Source organism: Artibeus jamaicensis, unplaced genomic scaffold (genome assembly GCF_021234435.1).
Source record: "Artibeus jamaicensis isolate MK-2021 breed Jamaican fruit bat unplaced genomic scaffold, CSHL_Jam_final contig_923, whole genome shotgun sequence".
NCBI classification, from domain to species: domain Eukaryota; kingdom Metazoa; phylum Chordata; class Mammalia; order Chiroptera; family Phyllostomidae; genus Artibeus; species Artibeus jamaicensis.
In genome coordinates, this window is record NW_026522014.1 from 13,739,975 (window position 1) to 13,765,239 (window position 25,265).

At 38.1% G+C, this 25,265-nt stretch overlaps 1 long non-coding RNA gene across 1 annotated transcript in view; it reads right to left on the reverse strand.

Annotated features, from left to right (window-relative positions):
* Nucleotides 1–5,926: 5,926 nt before the first annotated feature.
* The window catches only part of LOC128625827 (uncharacterized), a 167,291-nt gene continuing 147,952 nt past the window's right edge, over nucleotides 5,927–25,265 (reverse strand). The window contains exon 4 of the long non-coding RNA XR_008389652.1: nucleotides 5,927–6,152. This is a non-coding gene — a long non-coding RNA (uncharacterized LOC128625827). The remainder of the gene's footprint in view (nucleotides 6,153–25,265) is intronic.

Genomic DNA, 25,265 nt, shown 5'->3' on the forward strand with positions numbered 1-25,265 from the left:
AAAAAGTGTCACTAAAATGTCATATATTAAAATAAGAGAAATGTGCCCTGGTGAACTACTGCTGTAGTTCAGTGGATTGAGCATGGGCCAGCAAACCAAAAGGTTGCTGTTTTGATTCCCAGTCAGGGCACATGCCTGGGTTGCAGGCCAGGTCCTTTGTTGGGGACATGTGAGGGGCAACCACACATTGATGTTTCTCTCCCTCTCCTCTTTCCTTCCCCTCTCTCTAAATAAATAAATAAAATCTTAAAATAAAAAAAGAGAAATGTTTATTCCTGGTGACTGTTCATGTGCAACCCCAATGAACCATGACTTATGGTGGTTCTTGGATCATGAAGAAGTTTAAGCTTAATAATGAAATCAAGTCTGGCTTCAGAAATTGAGTACTTCAAGGCAACATAAATTTAGTAAACTTATGACATTGTTTCCCAAAGTGTACTTCATGAAAACCAGTTCTGAGACATTTTCATAGGCACAACACAAAAACTAGCTGATTTTGACTTTTTAGGCATGTAGAAAGGTTCAAGCCTTGGCTCCTCTGTGTACTAAATGAGTTACCCTCTTTCGACTTTCATTTTCTCAGCTGCTGTATCTGCTAGCATGGCTGCTAGCATCTGCTAGCTCATGGCTTCACAGAGCTTTACAATAATTCAGTGAAATATAATATAAACTGCCCTATACAGTATAACCTTTTGGTGTCTCTGGGCCACACTGGAAGAAAAAGACTTGTCTCGGGCCACATGTTAAATACATTGTGACATGTAATCACACAAAAAATCTCATAATGTTTTAAGTAAAGTTATGATTTTGTGTTGGGCTGCATTCATAGCCACCAGGGACGCATGGGGTCCAGGTGCCACAGGTTTGACACTGCTGACTAGACCATGGAGAGCAATAAAAGGTAGCAACTCTAACGTCTAAACGATAGCTCCCACTCCATCTGATATCCACAGGTTCAGAATGGTCAGGTGACTTTTTCATGTCTTCTTGTAGGCACACGTATTATGTAAAGAGCCTACTCACTAAGTGTTTATTGCAATAATGAATAAATAAATGAAATACAGTCCAGATAGTGACTGTTTCTTTTTTATGTTTATAAACTTTATTTAAGAAAATTCTCTTTTCTTCCTCTTTTGGAACATAAATGAACTGCAGTTTTATATCATTCTCATCCTTTGGCCTGATGTTCTTTGCATTTTCTTAGATTGAAAACCCCCACTCTGTTCCAATTAGCCACCTCTCAGTCATGGTTTTCCTTCCTTTGGCCATTTCCTTCCCTTCCATCTTCTTGTAATTTAAACATTCCACATCCAAGAGTGAGAAATGTGAGTTCCCAAATTTTTCCACAGCGTCAGTAAGTGGGCTGGAAAATGTTTTAATGAACTGCTTGAACCAATGAATTTTAATGGTTTCCCCAAGTCCTCCTAAAGATTTTTATATGTAGCTCCTCTCCTCCTCAGCCGTCTCCAGCATCCCAACATTGAGTTGTAATAAATGGAGCCTCTGGTAGCAATACTGGAATAGCTGTTTCTCAGTTTAAATGACAGTGATGATATTTTGCGGCCACAATGAATTTTACATTATCATTTTCACACAGTTTTCTCTCATTTTCCTTTGTTTTGAAATGAAAATTCCTAGAATATTTTTCATTTTATTTGTAGTGGTGCCCAGATTGACAAAGAATAGAGAATTAATCTTTAACTTGCCTGGAAATTCTATCCCAAGAGATACCCAGTTTTAAAAATGTTTTTTCCCATACTTAAATCTTACTCCATGGGTTTTCTAGAAAAGTTGTACCCTGGGCATGTTATGTTTTTACCAAAGCATCTAGGCCTTGTTTTTATTGTGTCAGGGATGTGACTTGTGAGTTTCCCATTATCTGTGAGAGGACATTGACCTTTTGTGCTAATTCCACTTCCTGGTAAGTCAGCCTTCATTCTATCTGTCTCCTTGCTCGCTGCCAGTAACTTCTCAGGTCACTGATTCAGCACCTATGAATCTATCCAGGTTCTTCTTCCAACCCATTATGCCAGCTCCACCCTCGACCCAGTGACTTCTTTGTGTGGCCAGGTACTTAATTTTTCAAAGCCTCAGTGTTCACATATAAAAAATAAAAATAAAAATTATATAATTGATCATCTTATTAGAGCATATTAAATGAAAAAAAGGCAAAGAAGGGTTACTAGCTATGATAATCTCTTCCAAGAAGAATGTAATGGTGAAATAATAAGAATTTATTTTATCATGAAATTCCACTTTCAGGCAGCTACAAATAGGTGGCAATTTCTCTTTTATATTATTTTTTCTTCAATAATTTGGTCTGAAATTATACAGAATCTATTTTTCTTTATGTATTCCCAGTTCAAGGTGGTAGAGTGAGAAAACATTGAAGTGAATTTTCTCAAGATTTTTTAAACTTAACCTGTGTGTTTAGAGTGGAGAGAGAAATGTTGTAACAGCTATTGATAATTTATTCAGCAAATACCCACTGAGCGCTGCCTCGCTGCTCCATTGCTGTGTGGATGTGGCTGAATCCACCGTGTGGACGTCTGCATGGGAAGACACTCTCTCTCCGTGACAGCGCTTCCCCACTTGGTAGCTAGAGGTCAGCAGTCCAAGGAGCAGAGCACGTATGTTTCCATGAGCTGCGCCAAGAGAAAGGGGATGCCAAGCATCCAACATCTCTCTTCACTGATTCCAGGAGCTGAGCTAAGCTTTTTTATAAATAGGAAAGGAAATAGTAAGACTCTGGTTCCATTAGGAGAAAGCAGTGATTTCACATTCTCTTTTACTAAGTTGTGTTGTTAAATAGATCAACCTTTGCATTAGGTGTCAGTGTTAAGGCTGATAATGTTCCATGCTTTTTACTGCCTTCTGGCTTAAAGTTACCTAGGTGTTTTTTACCTTTTCACGACTGCAAAGATCCTTGAGTGAAACACACAGTATATAAGGCTTTTATAGGAATGAATGTATGTGGCTCCACTCTACCAAACTTTTATTAAAATAGGAAAACATTTAGAAATATAGAGTTTTCATGAGGTCTAATTAGGTCCTGTTGCAATCACAACAGAACAATAGCAGCATATAAATCATTACATGAAATCATAACTTTCACCTAGAATCCTTTATCCCTCAATGGTTTTACCCCAAGGAAGAAGCATTTCATTGTTAAACTGGGTATGTATTCCAGCACTTACACTTTACTTCTCATGGTTGCCATTCACTTGACCTGTAAATCTTACTTATCCTTTGCATGTATTGATGCCTCTTTTAATGCTTGGGTTTATGGTACAATTAGATGAATGGAATATACATGTAAATTTTTACAGTTGCAAATTCTAATGCTGTTTTGAAAATGTAAGTAATTGATACTTAGGGAAGGTCTCACAGGAAAAGTACTGGCTAGAGTCAGGGGACCTGGATTCTAAGTCTAGTTTTGCCACTCACTAGCCGTGTGAACTGGAACAAACCCTTTAATTTGATTTAATTCAGTTCCTTATTCAGATCTAAAATTCTAAAACGATAAAGACAGGCACCTTTCCCTTTCCCAGACAAACTAACTACCTAAATACATCAACTGGTGAAACTTTCATGAGACAGTCAAAGAAGCACTTTGCACTTTTAAATAATATTTCTGTTTGAGACAGAATAATGTATGTAAATAACATGGCCTATAATCTCACTGCTCAGATAACTGTTTGTAACAAAATACATGCACAACATTTAAAAAGAAAAAGAAACCCAGACATTGGGGAAAATGAATAAAATTAAAAGTCAAAGTCTTCATCTGTGTGCCCCGCAGTCCCCATTCTACTTCCTGAGAGATAAACATTGCTGACATTTTGCTGTGAGTCCTTTGAAAATTATGGCACACTCAGAAATATATATGTTGCTTAAGTATTTCCTAATATATGCAGTTCCTACCATAAAACTACATATATATCATATTTTAAAGAGAAATTAATGTTATAAAACATTTTATAATGTTAGGATGTGGTTACAGAGCATTTTCTAAAATTTCCTTAAAATGTCTACATGTGATTGTAACTATTGTTTCCTGTCCTGTGCACAGAGGGCAAGGATAAAGGTGCATTTGGAGACGGGCCCATGGGTTTTCTCAGGTAAACTTCTCTCTGACGTAGGTGTAAGGCCTACTTGTGGGATTAGGTTTCGAATACTATGTTCGTTTATTTAACAGTCCAATCAAAATAAATTGGAATACAATTCTTTTTCTTCTGCAAGGAAATTATTTTCCCCAAAGTTTAAATGAAACGTATGAAGAACAAGCCAAACAGCTGTAGCGGGGACAAGTTTGCTGGGGTCTCAAGACATCACCACCAATTTAATAGTTCAGACAGTTCTCTTGGAAAGGTCCTGAGAGTTCTGAAAGGGCAGGACGGTTTCCAAAAGCCCCATAGGGAAACTGGGGAGGTAACAATAGCACCATCTATTCTGGGAAATTGACTCTGAAATGAATTGTGCTCAGGGCAAGAAGATCAAGCATTCTTCTGTTTTGTGAGGAATCAAAGGCATACATTACAGTTTGGGGGGGCACATTCCTGGGACTCCTGGAAGTTACATGCAATTAATGATGCTGAGATAAGCTCAATATTTGACCAAAAGGAAATTAGATTCACCTGTATTTGGCAACTTCAGCGTTTGCATTTTCAAACCAAAAAGTGAAACCAACCAAGAAACTACCATGAGTCATTTCTTCAGTCAAATCATCGTCGGTACTCAAGCATAACTACAGTACAAAAATCAGCTTTAAACACAAAGAAAACCTCTGCTTGTGTATGTTAATGACCACTAATAAGACGAAACCCTCTACAAAAGAGTTTGTACACCTTTTTATGTTTCTAAACATGTAATAGTATGATATGATAAAAACATAGACTCTAGGGCTAAGCTTCTATTCAAATCCCAGCTCCTAACCTCATTTGCTTTGCTATCTTGGTCAAGTCTTTAGACTCTCTCTCAGTTTCTTCATCTGAAAAATGGGAGTGGCAATAGTACCTGGCTCATTGGGTTGTTATGAAGATTAAACATGTTAATATGTTAATACATCTGAAATACTTGCCTGGCATATATTAAATGCTATGTAACACTAGTTATTATTTTAATTCTTAGTCACCAGGTCTATATAAAAAGCATAGAAAATGGTAAAATACAGACAATAAAAATGTTTTCATGCTGAAAAGTAATCTATGCAAAAACAATGTCAGTGTTAATACACAAAACGATTATTTTTTTAAGACTAGCATTAAAAAGACTAGCATTGTGCATTAAGATTCTAAAAGCATGTGCAGGATATTTTAAAGTATTGTGTAAAGGGGTATGTTTGTGAGGTCCAAAGCTCTCCATTTGTTAATCCATATTGACACAGAAATTGTGTGCATACAAACAAGAAGACTTACGGTAGAAGGAAAATTGTTGAATTAATTAAAAAATAAATTTTATAGCTTTTCCTGAGAACTCCTTAATGAAAAGGCAGCAAGATAATGAGCAAGGACCAAGCAGATGTTGGTTTCCCCTGAAATTTGCCAAACTTTTACAGCATTGTTATGATAGATTTCCATTTGGGTCTCCACATTTTAAAAGTAAGTGGGACATTTGGATCCAGAAGAGAGCAGAGATGATTAAAGAGTTGGAAACCCAGACTTAAGAGGAAGGAATCATGGAAATGATATTGGTCCAAAAAGAGGAGAAGGCTGTGGGTTCCTTAATTGCAGTCTTGGTGTATATAATATGCCATTTAAAGGGGTTGGGGAACAGATGTTGTTCCTCAATGAAAAGAGTACAATATGAAAGAGAGCACTTTAGCTCTAACTTGAGAAAATACTTTTATATTAAAGAGTTAATTGTTTTGGTAAAGCGTGGTCAAACAGCTAAACCTTTGCCCACTCAATATTCATCCAATTCCTCCTCTGTCTTGCATACTGTATCAAGTGCTAATGATTAATAGGTAATTGTTCACATGTAGACATAAATCAGTGTGAGTGAGATTTTCGCTTTGCCTCAGAACTGTCCTTGCAGTAGACTTGGTGACTCACGTGCACTAGAGTGGGCGAAAAGAGAGCCAGCCAGGTGGGGACCGCAGCAGTGAAGGGCTCTGCTTTCTGTCTTCTGTTGCAAAAGAATGTGCGAGTTTCCTGAGAACACAGAAGGGGGTTAGGTAGGATTTCTTTTGTTGATACACCATCCAAACCACTGCCCTGAGGATAAGGGAACCAGCAGCAAGGTGAAAGAAGTCAAGAAGTATAAATTGCAAGTTATAAAAATAGTCACAGGGTCCTAGGCAGTGGGGTTCTGTTGGTTGGAACTAGAAAGGTTGCTGGCTCGGGTTTAATTCCTGGTCAGGGCACATACTCAGGTTGCAGGCTTGATCCTTGTCAGGGTGCATACAAGAATGCAAGCCATCACTGCATCCCTCTCACATAGTATTTCTCTCTCTTCCTTCTCTGTCTAAAAAACAGTGAAAAAAAATGTCCTCAAGTGAGCATTAAAAAAAAAAGTCACGGGAATGTAAGGTTCAGCCTAGGGAATATAGTCAATAAAATGTAGTAACTATGTATGGTGTCAGATGGGTACTAGGCTAAATGAGATGATCACTTCGTAAGGTATATGCATGTCTAATCACTATATTGTACACCTGAAACAAACACAATATTTTATGTCACCTGTTAACTGAAAAATACCTTTATAAAAAGATCCTGGGGAATGTAGCACAAGTGTTGAGAGAGGAGCAGAAGGGATCTTCCAGCTCAGGGAATTTTTCAGTGGCCCTCATGGCCCATCCACCTACCCAAGAACTCTGCTAGGAGCCCCCATCTAAATGCCTGCATCCCAGAAGTACCAAGACCAGTCTTGGATGAGCCAGAGAAATGATAGCAACCAAGAGACAAAAAAAGACACAGAGGCCAGCACAGTGATGGAAGAAATCAAATGTTTCAGTGAGCCCTGACTGGGTGGCTCATTTGGTTGGAATCTGGTCACAAACACCAAAAGACTGCTGGTGCAATTCCCAGTCAGGGCACACGCCTAGGTTGCAGGTTTCATTCCTGGTTGGGGTGTGTATGGGAAGCAACTGATTGATGTTTCTGTCTCACATCAATGTTTCTCTCTCTCTCCCCGACCCCTTCCTTTCTCTTTTAAATCAATAAATATATTCTTGGGTGAGATTAAAAGTAAATAAATAAACTATTTAAGCATTACTGTAACTAGGGTGTCCAACCTTTTGGCGTCTCTGGACCACACTGGAAGAAGAGTTGTCTTGGGCCACACATAAAATACACAAATAGTAATGAAAACTGATGAGCAAAAAAAAGGTTTTAAGTAAATTTACGATTTTGTGTTGGGCCACATTCCTAGCCATCCTGGGCCACATGCTGTCCTCAGGCCACAGGTTGAACACCCCTGCCAGTAAGATCTAGCAGTTTTCTATTATCCGTTCCGCAGGAAGCTACTAATGTGTGCCTTCGTGCTTTTCCCTGCTAAGTATTGTTCCTAAGACTCCGTGAAGTTTGGATCATTTCTTCCCTTCATCTCTGTCAGCCAGAAAAAATTATAATTCACATAACCTTGACTTTAAGCATATTTGTTGTATTCTGATGACTTGAAACTTGATAATCGAACTTTTATTACTATTAGTTGGAATGTCTGACTAAACAAAACACTGTTTCCTCCACAGCAGGTCTCAAGGGCAGGCCCACGTGCATACTCTAGTGGTGGCAGTGGGTGCTGGGCCCTGTCCCCAGATTCTCCCCGTCTGTCCCCCTCTGCCCTGCTCCCCCTCCTCCCTGCCCCCTGCACTTAGGGCAGAGCCATGTACTTCCCCTGCTCCTTGCAGTTTGGCTTAGAATTGAGGCCTCTCTTGAAATTTCTCAGGGCTGGAGGGAGCCACTAAGATTATACCCTCTCACAAGTGGAGTTACATTAAACTAAAAAGCTTTTGCACAGCAAGAGAAATAACCAATAATGAAGAGGCAGCCTATAAAATGGGAGAAAATACATGCAAACCATATTTCCACAAGAGGTTTATATCCAAATTCTGTAAAGAACTCACACAACTCAATAGCAAAAAAAACAAATAATCTAATTAAACATGGGCAAAAGACTTAAATAGACATTTTCCCAAAGAATAGATTTGAATGGGCAACAGATATATGGAAACATGCTCAACATCACCAATCAATCACCAGGGAAGTGCAAGTCAAAACCATAGTGAAATAAAATCTCTCTCACATGTCAGAATGGCTCTTATGAAAAAGACAAGAGATAACAAGTGCTGGGGAGCACAAGTGCCGATTGTAAATTGGTGAAGCCACTATGCAACACAACAGAGGTTCCTCAAAAAATTAAAAATAGGACTATCAGGCTCTGGACAGGTAGCTCAGTTTGTCATAGCATCATCCCAACACACCAAGGTTGCAGGTTCAATACCGGGTCAGGGCTCATACAAGAGTCAACCAGTGAATGTATAAATAGGTAGAACAACAAATCCATGTTTCTCTCTCTCTCTCCCACCCTGTTTTCCTTCTCTCTCTAAAATAAAAAAGTAAATAAATAAGTAAAATAGAACTATTATATGATCCAGCAATTCCATTTGGGGGTACATATCCAAAGGAAATGAAACCACTATCTCAAGTACCCCCATGTTGACTGCAGCATTATTTCCAATAGTCCTCACCTGAGGACATTTTTTCATTGTTTTGAGAGAGGGGGGGGGAGAGAGAGAGAGAGAGAGAGAGAGAGATCAATGTGGTTTGATGGTTGCCAAACATTGATTGGTTGCCTCATGCACCCACCCAGACCAGAAATCCAACCTACAACCTAGTTACGTGTCCTGACCAGGAATTGAACCAGCAGCCTTTCAGTGTATGGGGTGATATTCCAACTAATTGAGCCACACTGGCCAGAGCCAAAATGTATGCTCTTAACTCTTCATGGTGCCTTTCTCTGAAAATCAAGTTTGTTACAAAGGGCCAGAGACTGAGAAGCCTGGAATGAACCAGGGAAGTTCCTGATTGGCACATACTTGCCTGGTGCCCAAGTTACCAGCAGGCCAATGTCTCCCCAGAGGAGAATCTTTGTGCTGTCAGACAGCCATCTTCCAGCTGCCTCAGTAAAACTGGTCTGTTGAGCCAATAATATGTTAGCATCCCACCGTGTAAAGCACCTTCTATTTGGAATCTGTCTTGCTGTTCACAAAGTTCTTTTACACACACTGACTCATTAAATCTTCAAGATATGCAGAGCATGAATTATTATATCCCCTTGACTGTTGTGGAAGCTGTGATTTAAAAGAGATTAAATAGATTCCCTTTTGATAACAAATGGTAAGTGACAGAGCTGGAGCCTAAACTCGATTCTTACAAAGAAAAATCCAGCTCAGCCCTCATTCCACCAGCCCAATCTTCTTCTAGTCTCTTTTCAGGGACTTATTAGATTATGCATTTAGGCAATAAATGACTAAATACTAATTCTGAACTGTGACACAGATCTATCTTAAAATTGAGCTAAGGCAAAATTACAATGTACATATCTTTGAATTAGAAATCTGATCATAATTTCCTGTTTTTTAACCTTGAGTACTTTACTCTCTTTTCGACTGTCTACCTAAAACCTCCACTTATTGGAATGACATTTGCTAAATGTATGTTCATGTAACAAGCCCCTAAATTTGGAAGGTTAAAATAATAACCATCCAGTGACTAAGGATTAAGGACCAGGAGCAATACCACCAGGGTGGTCCTGACTCAAAGACTCCCTTGACATCACAGTCAAACTGTTGGTCAGGGCTGCAGCCACCTGCTTCTGGTGGATTCACCTAGCAGGGATGTCCAACCTTTTGGTGTTCTGGGCCACACTGGAAGAAGAGTTGTCTTGGGCCACACATTAAGTACATTGAGACACATAATCACAAAAAAAATTTCATTATGTTTTAAGTAAATTTACGATTTTGTGTTGGGACGCATTCATAGCCATCCTGGGCTGCATGCGGCCCATGGGCTATGGGTTGGACACCCCTACACAGGATAACTCGTGTTCCTGGTTGCGGTCAGGCTAGTGTGTGCTTCTTGTGACAGGCACCTCCACAGGTGCTTGCATATTCTCGTGACAGGGCATCTGGCTTCCCCAGAGGAAGTAATCTAAGAAAGAGAGAACCCAAGCTAGTAGTCACATTCTTTTACAACCTAATTTTAGAAGTGACATGCCATCACTTTTGCTGCATTCTGCTGGTCACATATGTCAGATCTGGTACAATGTGGGAGGACACTGTGTTCTTGTATTCGTACCATACAAGGGTGTGAATACCAGAGACTAGGGCCTTTGGGGGACACCCAGGAGGCTGGAGAAGCATACATACGGGCACATTATTCTTCCTGTTGCTCCTCAGAGTCTGGGCAGCTTTGTGTCTTATTATGTGTTATATCATCTCCACTAGCCTGAGTTCAGAATAGATACTAATACAGAATTAATAAGACATCAAGACCCCATCCTTACACTCAAACAGCTCAGTCTGAGAGCAAAAATATACCCATAATATAGCATAAATCAAGAGAAGTTCAATAAGAAGAGACTCTAAATGTCAAATAGGGTTCAAATAATGACTGTGAGCTGCTGTATCCTTGGGAAGAAGAGGAGACACTGCCTAGGAGAAGGGACCATTGATATGGGCTTTTCAAAAAAGAAAATGAACAGGATTTCAAAGACCAAAGATCCGCACAAAGATAAGGTAATATGGCTCAGAGGAGGGAAAGCATGTGAACTATTGGAATCTTACAGCCAATCTTGGAACCAGAAATTAGGACAATCACACCTTCCTGAGTCTAGAAGTGCAGCAGGGAGAACAGGTTGCATGAAGGTTGAGGAGACAATGGTGTGGTGTAGAAAGCAGCTGTGATGTAGAAAGAAGCCCCCGCACTGGAAGGGCTGGAAGGACGGACCAGGGGTGAAGAAGGAAGTATCAAGACAGACTTGACTTCCTCCTTGAATTTCTTCAATGGCTTCCTATTGCCTACAATAGGCTGAAACAAACTCCTTAGTATGTTTTCAAGACCCTTTTCTGTCCAGAACCTTAGGAGTCATATTGCAACCTCTTCGCAGTCACAAAGCCCCCTTTCCCATTCCCCCAGCCACACTCCAGCCGCCCTCCCTCCCTACTACCCAGGGCACCCCAGGCTGTGTCCCAGCTAGGCGGCCATGCTTTTTCACTCACTTTGGTTCATTTATGGAATATGCTTTGTACCTTTTCTCCGCACCATCCCCTACTCACCTTTACAACTTCAATTCAAAGGTCACCTTGGAAAGATTTTTTTGATTCTCCTCTTTCCCCATCCTCATCACCAGCACTGCCAATGCATTTACATGTAGCACGTCACTTACTCTACTTGAGTCTAATATGCACCTTCAAATCTTACAGTTGATGGCGTGACATAGTTTATTTGACATCTTTTTTCCTTGGTGGCATCTTCAAACCAATTTTACTTACATTTGATAACATTTATTTGCACTCCTTCCCTGAGGCTAAAAAGAGCCTGAAGTCTGAGATCATGTCTTCTTTATTTTGTACCACTGTTGTCTATCACATTGCCCTGTGTGTAGGAGGCTCCTTGTAACTGTTAAGGAAATCAAGGTAGTAGGCTGATCCTTAAATGGTTGAGTAACCTTCATTGTTCTCTACCTGTTCCAGGAAAGATGATCCTAATTAGTCATGTCATTTCATTTAAAAGGTTCACTTTAAGATCAGTGAGTGAAAATTTCATGGTGTGTTGATCCTGTTACATCATTTGACCTGAAAATTACAACTCCCTACCTTTTATATCGTGTATCTTTGAGCCTGCCAGGACTTGATGTTAAAACCCCCCAAATTTCTTGGCAGGTCACCATGGGTTTTGATTATGGACTTACAGTAAACATAAACAGTTGGTGAAATGCCTGATCAGTAGAGTCAGACAGGCCCGAATTGACGTCCAGACTTAATATTTAACAGCATGTGGCCTTGTTGCTTCACCACCCTGAACCTTGTTTTTATCCTTTAGAGAGTTGGGTGATCCAACTCATGTCTCAGGATAGGATTAATTACATTAATAAATATAAAGCATCCTATATGGACCTGGTACGGGGAGGTAGTCAATTAATTTTAAGACTATGCTTATGTCCCAAGCACCTGGCACAAAAGAGAGTGAACAACAAAAGCAATGAATGAGAATAATCCACATGGTCAGATAAACAACATAGCCCTAGAAATCCTTGCAAAATCATATTAATTAGGCACTGAGACAATTGTCCAAATCAGTGTTGTTAAAATGCAATGACCATGTATTCTTATGGAGGATTTACTCTGGGGGGCTTTGATCCAGTTATTTTCATGTATGATTGATTCACTTTGTTTAGATCTGGTTTTACCTCTTCCTATTCACCAAAACATTTTTTATCACAATGACATAGAATTTATGTCAATTAGACTGTGTATTCCAACATATCATTCTTTGGGGAACTAATCTGTTTTTTTCTCTCAGGCACTATAATTCAATGTATATTATAAAACAATCTTTAGTCCCCATTAGCTCTAGATCAGTAAGGTTATCTTATTTTCTCTAAACCTTTACTGTAGGCTTTGCAACTTTCTTTTGGACTTTCTTCAAAAGCTAGAAAATCCCTAAATTACTTGACTATATTGCCCTTTCTCTTCTATCTTCTACGTCTTTATGTTGAGAAATCTCTGGGGAAGCAGGGTGTCACTGTGCCAGCTGAAGACTAGCACAGGCAGGGAGCATGAGGGAGCAGGGCAGGAAGACAGGGGAGAAGGAGGGAGGAAGAAAAAAGAAGAAAGGAATTCAGGAGTGGTTTATAAAAGATGGAGAACAGAAAACAAAAAAGTGGAAAGAGAAATTATTATGATGTTTATGATCTCCCATGCACAAAGAGATTAAGAAGATCAGGAGAGGGTTTCAGCTGGTTTCGATTTCAAGAAGATGAAATGAGAGGATAGAAATCCAGTCTACACAAAGAATACATTTAAAAGCCCCATATAGAATGCTGAATCTTCATCAGCAGATAATTCTTGCCACACTAGCTAGGTAGTAAATTCTAAATATCAGTATGGGAAGAGGTGAAGACCCCCTTGATCCATCAGTAATCTAGAAATAGAGCCCCAGAATAATAAAAATAGCATGCTAACTTCTGGTTTTCTTGTCTCTTTTTGCTCATTTCATAAACCCAGGTGCTCTGTGAGAGGCTAACCCTAGTCCCAAAAGTCTGTGTGAGTGGACAGCTGTCTGGCCCAAATACTCTGATCAAGTCAGTCTTTTCTACCCTTCTTATAGACACAGCTTTCAGAGATCCTTCCTCCAAAAGCCCAAAGCTTTGATTAGCATGTTAGAGTGCTATAATCACCAAGTGTTTGAATGCAGGTTAACTCCTAGACCCACACAATGAATCTTGTCCTGTCATGTTGTTTTTAGCCAAAGTTGAAAGAAAGCTTTGAACAATGTGGAGAAACTCAGCCATGAAATTTTGATAGCCTTAGGGCAGAAAGACTTAACACACAAAAAGTAATCGTCATTCATTCAGAAAGTATTCATGGCCTTGGTGCAAAGATTAATGCCAAAATTCTGTGATTAATTATGGTTGTTGAAGAAGCTAGAAAAAAAGGCACCATGGGTTCTTGAACTAATCAAAGGCAGAGCTATTCAAGTAAACTGTCCTAGAGTCAGCAGCGAGCTCTTGGTCCAATTCTCCTGAGTCTCGTTGTTTTGAATTATAAGACTTCACCTTCGTCCTGGAAAATAAATGCCTGGCTGAGCATTATTGATTTGCTAGAGAAGGTATCATCAATTATTTTTCTAAATAAAAGTAATGAATGAAATCTGAGAGTTGTGGTATTTGGGTTTTCTTGCCTGGGAAACTTCATTTCACAAGAACCCCCTGAACAGGTAAGGGTTATATATTACGATTGGTAAATTTTCTAGAGGAGAAAAAGGATACAATGTCAAGGAAAGGAAGAAAATGATTGATAGGAAGGACCACCTAACTAATTATACCAACATAGCATCTTTGCTGCTGTAGTAGAGACAAAGTTGGTATAGATGAGTCTGCCCACCTGAGACTTACATGGAGCCCTAACAAAGGGAAGGGTACTGGGCTGGTGATTTGTAGAGACAAGACTGATGACTAGGTTCAGGGAAAAAATGCCAGTTCTCTTTCTCACATTTCTAAGGAGCCTTTTAGAGCAGAGGAGACAAATATTTCATGAATAGAAAAATACATTCTTTATTATAAGGCTTCATTAAATAGTTGTTGCACTCATGGCTGCTTCTGTGGGGCACAGGGAAAAGATATACACGATGTCAGAGATTTCTTAGGCTTTTGGTTAAACTGAAAATCAACTTTATAGAATCTAACTACTGAGCTTGAATTAGCCAATATTATTAAAATTATCAGTTTCTAACATATTACCTATAGTATGTCAAAGTATTAAAACAGTTTGAAACCAATAGTTTCCAGACTTCTTACTATGTAAATAGTGAAAATGCCTCTGCTACATTTAAAGATTTTATTTATTTTATTTTTAGACAGGAGGGAAGGGAAGGAGAAAGAGAGAGAGAGAAAATCAACGTATGGTTGCCTCTTGCATGCCCCCTACTGGGGACCTGGCCTGCAACTCAGGCATGTGCCCTAGACTGGGAATTGAACTCTTTGGTTCACAGGTCTTTGCTCAATCTACTGAACCACACCAGCCAGGGCTACCTGTGCTATATTTAAATCACTTATCTAGCAAAGTAGCTAAATATGGTCTAGATATTATGATAATTCTGCTTGCTTTTCTGAATAATCAAAAGGAATAAAATGTAAGTATGTATATAGATAGAACTTGTAAAGTCCCAAAAGCTTAATGCAGTGAGAGAGACATGCAGTTTCAATTTAGTAAAACAAACCACATGGCTAATTAAATATATATGTTTTCTATTGATCTCTCCACTAATTGCTAAAAATATATACACATGTTTTTGGGTAATCAGCAATTAATTTGGGTCATTCCCATCTGACATTTGACAAACTCCATCTTTTTCTCACTTGCTGTTGAAATTAAGCCTTATGATTTTTAAACTTTTATTTGTAAACTTGAGCTTTTTGCACTTTTATGGACTCACGAGTCCATCAAACAGTCAAAAAAATGTACCTCAATGATCACTTTGCATGTTGTCAAAGCAGTCCTGTGAATACATTTCTTTTTTGCGTTGCTATGTCAGACTAAGATAAAATTAAAAATCCAAGGCTCTGTATCTTTTCTTGGAAGAACTGTATATAAAATTGAGAGGCACCCTCTGTCTCCTTGTGAAGTGAATGGCTGCACTACCAAGCCAAACCCTACTGTTCGTACTGATCACTTCATTTCCTCCTTCTTCATTCAAATAATTCTTCCCCTCAAAGTACCCATAATTTCAGAAACTATAGTTCTTCTCCATAAAAATGGACTGATCTAGATCTGTTTATTACTCTTAGAATGGAAACTCTTGAGAAAAAGCAGAAAATTATCTCTATATCTTGTAAAGTTATAAATGCTATGTGGTACAGAATGAACATTCAACAAATAAATTAGCAAGCTCACACATTATCGACCAAATATTGAATCAGACCTTTGATGTGCTGGTTTAGGACAAATACAGAAATTAAAGAAGGTTATTTAGGCCGCATTTCATTCAACCCCATTTTTTAGTGTAGAAAGACTGTGATTTGATGAAACAAAGAAAAAAGATGCTTTCAAAAATAGTACCATACAATATCACTTACGAGCTGAATGTTGAATTTAATGAACAAAATAAACCAACAGTCAAAATAGAAACAGACTCATAGATACAGAAAACAGACTGACAGCTGTCAGAGGGGAGCATGTTGGGAGCTGGGTGAAAAGGTGAAGGGATTAAGCGAAGAAAAACAAATAGCTCATGGACAGGGACAACAGTGTGGTGATTCCCAGAGGGCAAGGAGGTGGGGGAGGTAGAAGAGGAGGAAGGGGGATAAATGCTGACAGAAAGAGACCTGACTTGGTGTGGTGAACACACAATACCATAGACAGATGATGGATTGTAGAATTGCACACCTGAAACCCATGTAGTTTTATTAGCCAGTATCAGCCCAATAAATTCAATAAAAATTTATAGAATAAATGGGAGTTTACATGAAGATAGTATGAACTTAAGGCATGCAAATTTAAACACTAAGTTCATTATCACTGAGATTACAGAGTCTCAATACCATGTGTTTACCCTCCCTGCATTTAAAAGTCAGTGTGATTTTATTGTAAGGCCTGGTTTGGCTGTAGCAAACAGTTGAACACTTAGAACAAAAAAAAATGATATTCTGGCTTCCATCACTTTCCTGTAATTCATGAATATTAAGTTTTTCCAAAAGATTACCACCCTTGGGAATTTCAGGGGGTTTTTCTAGATCCATTGTTACATGTATTGTATTTCCTGTCATTAAAAGAAGGCAATTGAGATCACTGAAATAAACTCAGAGTTTTAAAAAAAGAGAATAAGAAAAAATTTTCTCCAAGGTTTTTCAAACCCGCTGCACAGATACAATCTTAAAACTACTCTTCAGTCCAGTGTTAATGAAATGACATTATTTTGGTAGATTGCAGTGAATTCTACTACATGTTTAATTCTCTTTTTAAGTGATCTTCTCACTTAAATGGTTTATATTTGTCTGTATTATCTCACAGTTTGCACTCACTGGACACCAATTTTTTTGCCCCCAGTACAAAGAAAGGGGGTTTCTCCAGAACTGAAGTTGGGCATTATCCGAAACATCAGGTCAATGTCAAAGAGGACCTGAAGGCCCCTTTGAAACCTCTGCATTGATGTCATTCTCCTGGCAAGCAGACAACTTCATCAGAGAAGTCAGCAAAAGAGAGTCTTCAAATGGAAGTTGTGCGTACAAGGAGCAAATGCACTTAAAAAATTGCTGACGGGCATAAACATCTTTTGATCTATAGATGGAAAACTCCAAAGCAGGAAGGATTTGGAGCATTTTGAGTCTGATTGACTCTGTGGTTTTGCCAGTTATTCCCTGGGCTAAAATAAATGGAAGGGATATTTTGAGAGCACAGCTGCAGAGGGGGAACGTGGTACATTTCAAGGAAAATTTAGTTGGATCTTGAAGTTCTGGTCTTAAAAAAAGTAAGGGCCACAAGAGAAGTCGTATTGTCTCCTGAAATTTCCCTATTTTATGTAAGAGGTTAAAAAAAGAGAAAATCTTCTTTACATTTATTCTTGAAAACAATTTTGAACTCTATCGCCTAGAACAATGTAGTTGATGCTCTGAAGTTTCTCCCCAAAAGACCTTACTTCTTTTATGTTATAAATGTTGGAAAGAAGTAATGCAATGAGTAAGCGGATAGAAGGGAAGTTCAGAGACAGGCAAGCACACACATGAGTAACTACATCTTACATTATTGTCTCCACAAACAGGTTCTCATGGTGATGAGTCAATGACAAAGCAGTTTCACAGGAAGCTTGTATCAATGAGCCATGATGTTGTGCCAGTATGGTAGCTGCTTGTGCCACGAGTAGAAATGAATAATAATTAAGAATACTCGAGCAGAACTTTAAACATAAATAGTATTTCCTACAGAGAGTAATTAATGGTGGGATATACTGATATTAAAAGCGATTACATATGTAACGAGACCTCAGAAATTTAACATGGTAAATGATGCAGATATTCACTTTGAATAAAGTCTTAAGAATTGGAACTAAATAAAATAAAAATACAATTGCATCATGGTTAAGAAGATGGCCCCCTGAATCTCAGTTACCTGGGTTTTGAAATCTGGCTCTGCAGAACTTACTAGATGTATGACCTTGAACAAGATACTTCAATAATCTGTGCCTTAAATTTCCTTAGCTATAAAATGGAGACTTTAACAGTACTTTCTTTACAAGTTTATTATGAGGATTAAATTAGTGAATATATGTAAAGCTCTTGGAATGGTATCTGGCACCTAGTAAGCACTCACTAAATGCTATTTTTAGTAGCAGGGCCTGAGATTAAAAAGAAGGGCAACTGGAAGTTAGGCATCTGGCTCTGGTGCTGCAACTAGTTAAATTCCCCAGATCTCATTTCAGCCATCTGTCAAATGAAAGGGTTGGCCTAGATCATCTTTAAAGTGCTTTCCAACTTTGGAAACATATTGCTTTAAAACACGTTGTTTTGGGGATGTGCTAAAACATGTGTTTTGGGAATCATGCAAATATATCAAGCAGAAGGTGATAATATTTTAGCAGAGTATTTTTTAAGATACTTAATCACTTTCACAAAGATGTGTTTTACAGATTCCACTTCCTCATCTTGTATTCTCTCCTCAAGCAAATGCTGTTGGGAGTTCACAAGCCGCTACTACACCAAAGTGGCTCTTGTCAAGGTTACAGTGATTTCCATATTGCCAAGGCCAATGGTACTTCTTTGACTTTCTTGGGCTCACAATAGCACTGACACAGTTGATTTCCCTCCTCTTTTCCCACTTCCAACCAGACTGTCTTTTGAATAGTTACACATATTATTTTAATCCTCTGCATAAAATCTTGAAATCTAAGCCACTTGTGGGGTGGGACTATACCAGATACTGTATGTGTCTCACAGAACCCAATGAGGCCTATTCATAATATCTCATTAAATATCTGGTAGCTTATTTGTTTTAAAGAAAGACAAATTGATTCTTAATTTATAACACCTAAATTACCATGACTGAATAGCCCAATGGAGAAAAACAAAAGAAGTGCTTAAATATTTTATTTTTATTTTTTTAAATAGTGTATGATGTACACTAAGTACTTTTTTATATATTTTTAAAAGATTTTATTTTTATTTTATTTATTTATCTTTAGAGGGGAAGGGAAGGAAAGAGGGAGAGAAACATCAATGTATGGTTGCCTTTCGTGCATCCCCTGCTGGGAACTGGCCTGCAACTCAGGCACGTGCCCTGACTGGGAATCAAACCTCGATCGTGTGGTTTGCAGGCCTGTGCTCAATCCACTGAGCTACATGAGCCAGGGCTTAAATATTTTAATAAAAACATGTCCATCCAATAGTTCACCTGTCCAAAACTGATACACCTTTGTACATGGGAAGGGAGTAACAGATGGACTTGTTTTTTGAATGGGAAATCCAAATTATTTTGGTTCTTTAAAAAATTGATTATTGTTTATGTTAGGAACAACTAATCTACTGTATAAGTATTTACCACTGTAAACTAAAGAAAATCCAGTCTTGGTTCAATATATTTTATGTATCCCGTGGCAGCTGGTACTCACAGCATTCAGAGCCCCTTTCTCTCTGCTAGACTGGATGCTGTCAGTTCATGAATCACCAAGTAAGGCCAGTCAGACCCTTAAAATTTGATCAGTTGATTTTTTTTAACACAACCGTTACTAGTATCTTTTAAAAATTAACTGCTCTTTTACAAACATCCTTTACTTGATCCTTATAACGATACCATGAGGCAAACATTTTTATTCTTATGCATATTTTCTACCTCAGGAAAATGTGTTCTATGAAAACAAAGATTTTGAAAAAAATTTTTGCAAGGCTATACCAGGTGACTAGGTTTAGATCATGCATAGGGTATTTGGTAGAGTCAGTACTTGAAAATAGGACCTGAAAACTTATTATTCAGTCTCAAGAATATTTATATCAGAATATTTATGACTATGAATGCATAAAGAGTAATTAATAATGAACTTGACAAGCTAATGAATGTCATTACTTCTTGTATTTCAACATCTACCTTTATTTCTTATAAACGTTCTTATTTCTTATAAATAGAATAAAATCTTATTCTCAGTTCAAGGAAAAAGTTAACAGGTATTTCTATGTTAATCATAAAAATGTTATCTGAGATTCTGCTAAGTAAGACTTAGACTGGCATTTCATCAGAAATTAAGCCAATTATTGTGAAAGGACCCTTATTTATTCCTTACACTTTCTTATATAATAAGGAATTCAGGCAATTTAAATTCTTATTTCAGAAGAAAGAAGTAGAAAAAAATTGTTTATTAGGTCCTGACCAGAGTTTATTTTTTATAGTGCTGTGTGTATATAAGAATTGGGATATCTGATGAATAATTTCTAAAGCTTTTGCAAAAACCTGTACCACTTGAACCTAGGAATACATTGGCTTCTCCTTAAGACTTAATATTTATGGTAAGTGAAGGACAGTTGCCTTTTTTCCTATTTGTTTTTGAATATGTGGATTTTAGAGAAACAATGTGGCCGAAGTTCTGCACATTGACCTAAGCTGACTATGTCAGAAATTTCTGGGTGGCGTTTGGCCTTAATAACAAGCACTTATGTGATGAAGATCTCTCAGCCACAGCCACATTCAAAAAAGGACTTTTTATTCCTCCATAACCAAGCATTTGAAAGATGCTGCTTCCACACTGTTCTCACATTAGATTCTAGATCTACACCTCTAATGTGCCTTTGGGCCAAGACTGCTGTCAGTCCTGAATCTGTTTTTGTCAGGGGCTAGGAGTTCATCAGATGATTCCTGAACAACTAGAACGTGCACCCTTCCTTAGATTGCTTAATGGCTTCCAAGACTAGGAGGAGCACCTTTGAATCTCAGAAATGAACCATGAGTCTCTCCATGACGGCACAAACTCTTACATAGTTGGATTTTTTTGGATACTTCCCATAAAAGTACTATCTCTTTTCTAAGTAGCTTTAAAAGCTTTATTGGAGATAGTAATATTTTAGGGAGTGTTTAGTAATAGAATAGAGGGTGCTTTTCAAACTGGAAGACCAAAGAAAGGCATGAGAGAAAAATGTCCTAAGTACAGATGTAACCTGAGAAAAGTATCTGACATGGGGGTGAAATTATCAGGAAAGGATAATAAATATACTCACCTAAGACAAGTGGTCTTTGAAGAAGGTGAAAAAGTGTTCGATTTAAGCAGTGTAGGGTATCAGTTAAAACACTCCCAAACCCCTTATATTTTAAATAGGCTATTTCCTTCCCTTTTAGTTTTAATATCACATTCCCTGGCCTGGTGTGTCAGTGGTTGGAGCACTCTCCTATCCATCAAAGGTCATGGGTTCCTGGTCAGGGAACATGCCTGGGTTGCATGTTTGATCCCCAGTTAGGGAACATTCTGGAGGCTACAAGTTGATGTCTCTCTTTCTCCCTTCCTCTCTAAAATTAATAAACATATCTTTGGGTAAGGATTGAAAAAGAGAAAAAATGCAAGGAGATTTTTTAGTTTATTTAAATAACCTAAAACAATGTTCATAGTGCTCCTAAAAAAAGGCAATTTTTAATAGTATGTAAATGACAGAAAATAAATTCCACAAATAGAAGCATGAAATCCATTTGGAATGGCTAAATGAACCCGAGTGTGTGTGGGCGTTAGTAATTTGAAATCCACTTTATCATTTTGTCCAACACATATTCTCCTTTTTTTCCCACTTGGATATTTGAAGGAATATGTAATACATATGGTTTTCATTCATTTAGACTTGAGGTATTAAAATAGGCCTCAGATTAAGTATTCATGTATCATGAGCCAGTTATTTCTGTTGAAAATGTCTCTTTTCTTGACCAAAGAAAAATTACACTAAATTTAAACACAGAGTTGTTGATTTATATCACCAACTCCCAGCCTAGAACACACATATTCTTTAGGCATATGAAACGTTCTAAGTCTTACAAACAACCTTCTGGTAAAATAATAAAGGTCAAGTTCCTACATTTCTGTCACTATCTGTGACCACTCTATGCCATGATAAAATAATCATAGGATATTGATCATTTCGATTTAGCTCCCTGTTCCAAGGTTCAGTACATTTCACTACATCTATTTTAGGAGACTCCAGATTTGTAACGTCTTCCTTTATGCCTCTTACTCAGCTTTTATAAAATAATTTTTGTTTTCATCAGATACACACAACACTATCACATGTCCTTGAAAAAAATCAAACAAAATACAAAACAAAGAACATAAGACAAACGCAGAAAGTTTTATTTTTAATGAATATAACTTTTCATTTTACACACAATACCATCCATTGGTTTGCAGATCAGCTTCTTTTGTCCATTAACTGGTTCATTTTCATTTGCAATGATTTATATGTCATTTTCCCCTTCAACAGACGTTTTCACTGCCACTTTTTTTTTTTTTTGGAGAAAAAGCAAAGGGGAAAGAAGAGAAGAAAGATTACATCGAAGCACTGGAAGCCAGATGTCACAGCCTTCACGTTCACCAGGAGGAGCCACCAGAGCCCAGTGCCACATTGTCTGAAGAGAGAGACAAGATGCCAGGCACTCCTGCAACTCCAACAGGGGAAGCTTCCACTATGGCTGTTTCTGTGGTGGCTTGTAATTCGTCCTCCATGATACCAAATGCCACTCACACAGCAGCCTGCTGGTGTTGGTGCTCGTCTTTGCATGCTGTAGTTCAAAGGACCGCACTATGAAGTAGTCCAGAATGCGCCTCGTAACATTTAGTCACAGTAAGGGCACTTCCATCCCTCCCAAATATTCTTCTTTTATGTGTGAGAACATTTAAGTTCTTCTCTCTTAGCAAATTTCTGTTACATAAGACAGTGTTATCACTTATAGTCACCATGTTCTACATTAGATCCTCCGACCGTATTCATCTTACAACTGAAAGTTTGTATTCTTTACCAATCTCTTCCTATCCCCACCTCCAACCTCCAATCCCGGCAACCACTTTTCCACTCTGTTACTACGAGTTCAACTTAGTTTTGAAATAATTCCTCATATAAGTGATCACATGCAGTGCTTGTCTTTCTGTCTGGCTGATTTCACTTCACATAATGCCCTTAAGTTTTATCCAGGCTGTTGCAAATGTCAGGATTTCCTTCTTTTTTTAAGGCTGAATTATATTCCATTGTAGATACACACCACATTTTCTGGGTCCACTCATTTTCAACAGATCCTTAGGTTGTTTCCATCCCTGCACTATTGTAAGGAAGGCTGCTGTGGACATGGGAGTGCTGATATAATTTGCAATAATAACTTTGTTTCCTTTACATAGATGTACTCCAACGTGGAATTGCTGGGGTCACGTGGCAGCCCTATTTCTAATTTTTTGAGGAACCTCTATGCCATTTTCCACAGTGGCTGCACCAGTTTACAATCCCAAGGACAGTGCACAAGGGTTCTCTTTTCTCCACACCTTTTCCATAATAGCCATCCTAACAGGTGAGAAGCGATATCTCGTTGTGGCTTGGATTTGCATTTCCCTGATGATTGGTGGCATTCAGTACCTTTGCATGTACTTGTCCATATAAATATATTCTTTGGAAAAATGTCTATTTAGGTCCTTTGCCCATTTTTTTATTGGGCTGTTTTTTTGATATTGACTTGTATGAGTTCCTTGTGTTTTGGATATTAGCCTCTTATCAGATATATGGTTTGCAAAATATTTTCTCCCAGTTCATCTGTTGCCTTTTTATTATATTGATGGTTTTCTTCCATGTGCAGAAGATGTGCTCTTGGTCCTTAGGACCAAAAACATATTCTACTTGTGCTCTGCAGTTTATTGAACTCAATTAAGTTATTACTTCCTGAGCTGTTTTATACATTGGGAGTAAGCTCACTGCCTTCTCTCTCGACCATATATTCAATAAGGAGAATATGACTGCGCCAAATTGAATTTTCCTGGACCATGTGCAAATGGTTATTTAAAGTGTCATAGCAATGACTTGTTAATAGGAAAATATGTGTAAATAATCAGGGTGCTATGGATTGAATTAATAATCAATGAATTGAATCTTCATAGTCAAGTCCTAACCCTTGGTACCTACAAAAGTGATCTTATTTGAAAATAGGGTCTTTGATAATGAAATGAAGTTAAGATGAGAGAAACAAACATGTCTTCTGATGAGCTAAAATCTGAGTGTATTGTATAGAAGATACAGTCATGAGTGAAGATATGACCACCTAAATTCAATATTGCAAAGCACTGTTCTCCAGAAACACCTTTCCAGGGAAGGCCACCCCCCGAGCTGGCCATTTGTTATGTGCTTCACTGGAAGGACCGGAAGGCCTGTAGTCCATTGAATATGGAGACCGTGTGCAGATACGTAGTGTTTCTGGATTTTTGGTTAGCGCTTGGTAGGCACAGCTTTATCATATGAGCACTGGTGAGGACTATTCAGATCAAATAACAAATGACTTTGGGTTTGGCTACTTGAGGGTGGGGATCATTTTAGATAGTCCCTCTTATCCCAATAACTTGGCACAATATCTGCCAGATGGTAGGAACCAAAATATGGTAGATGAAGTAGTGAGTAGATACTAGATATGTGTAAAGTTGGTTATGAAGGAAGAAAAGGTCTATAATAAAAACTGAGCAAAAATATTAGCATCACTTTTTTGAAAGCAACATTATAGTTTATAAGGATATTCATATACATGAATTTTTAACACCATTCTGTCAAATACAGAATTATTCTATTTGGACACCATTCAATAAGGAGAATATGATTACCCCAAACTGAATTTCTGTTCTCTCTATTTGAACACTATTCTGTCAAATAGGGATAGTATTCTATTTTATGAACAGGGAATTAAGGCTCAGAAAGTTTTAAACGATGTGTCCAAGGTCACATAACTGGGGATTGGTGTAGAGATGACAGAAGTGATTACCAGACCAAGTCTCAGTTCCAGCTTCTGTGTTCTATCTCCCATATCATAATCAACTTTTGGGGAAATGCCTCCATGGGTCTTGAGAAGACTCTAGACCTCATTGTAAATTGTTGTGTGCCTGGAAATGACTGGTTTCAAAGGTTTCTCTCACGGTCTGAGCACTTTCAGTGATGCTGAAAAACATCTGAAACCCCCTTTCTCACTTGAACAACATGAGAGTACATGTGCTCATGTTTAAATTGGACCAGAAATTGTCAGGGGAAAAGTCCCTGTTGAAATCCAAGGAATTGGTTTTATAATTATACAACTAAAATTCTAACCAGATGTGGTCTCAAAAGAATTATGCTAATTAATTCTTTACCTCTTAAGATTACAAAAATGTTATGCTATCTATGCTATAGTATTCTAGACATCCTTGACTAAATACCACCAACTTTCTTGATTAAATATTTTCTCTAATGCCAGTTTTTATCATAATCTAATACATAAAGCATGTTGTACTGGACTGGATGCTTGAACTGCTCAGAATCTCTCTACGGGGAGGAGCAGCTCCCGAACTCTGCCTCCACCCACACCTCATTCA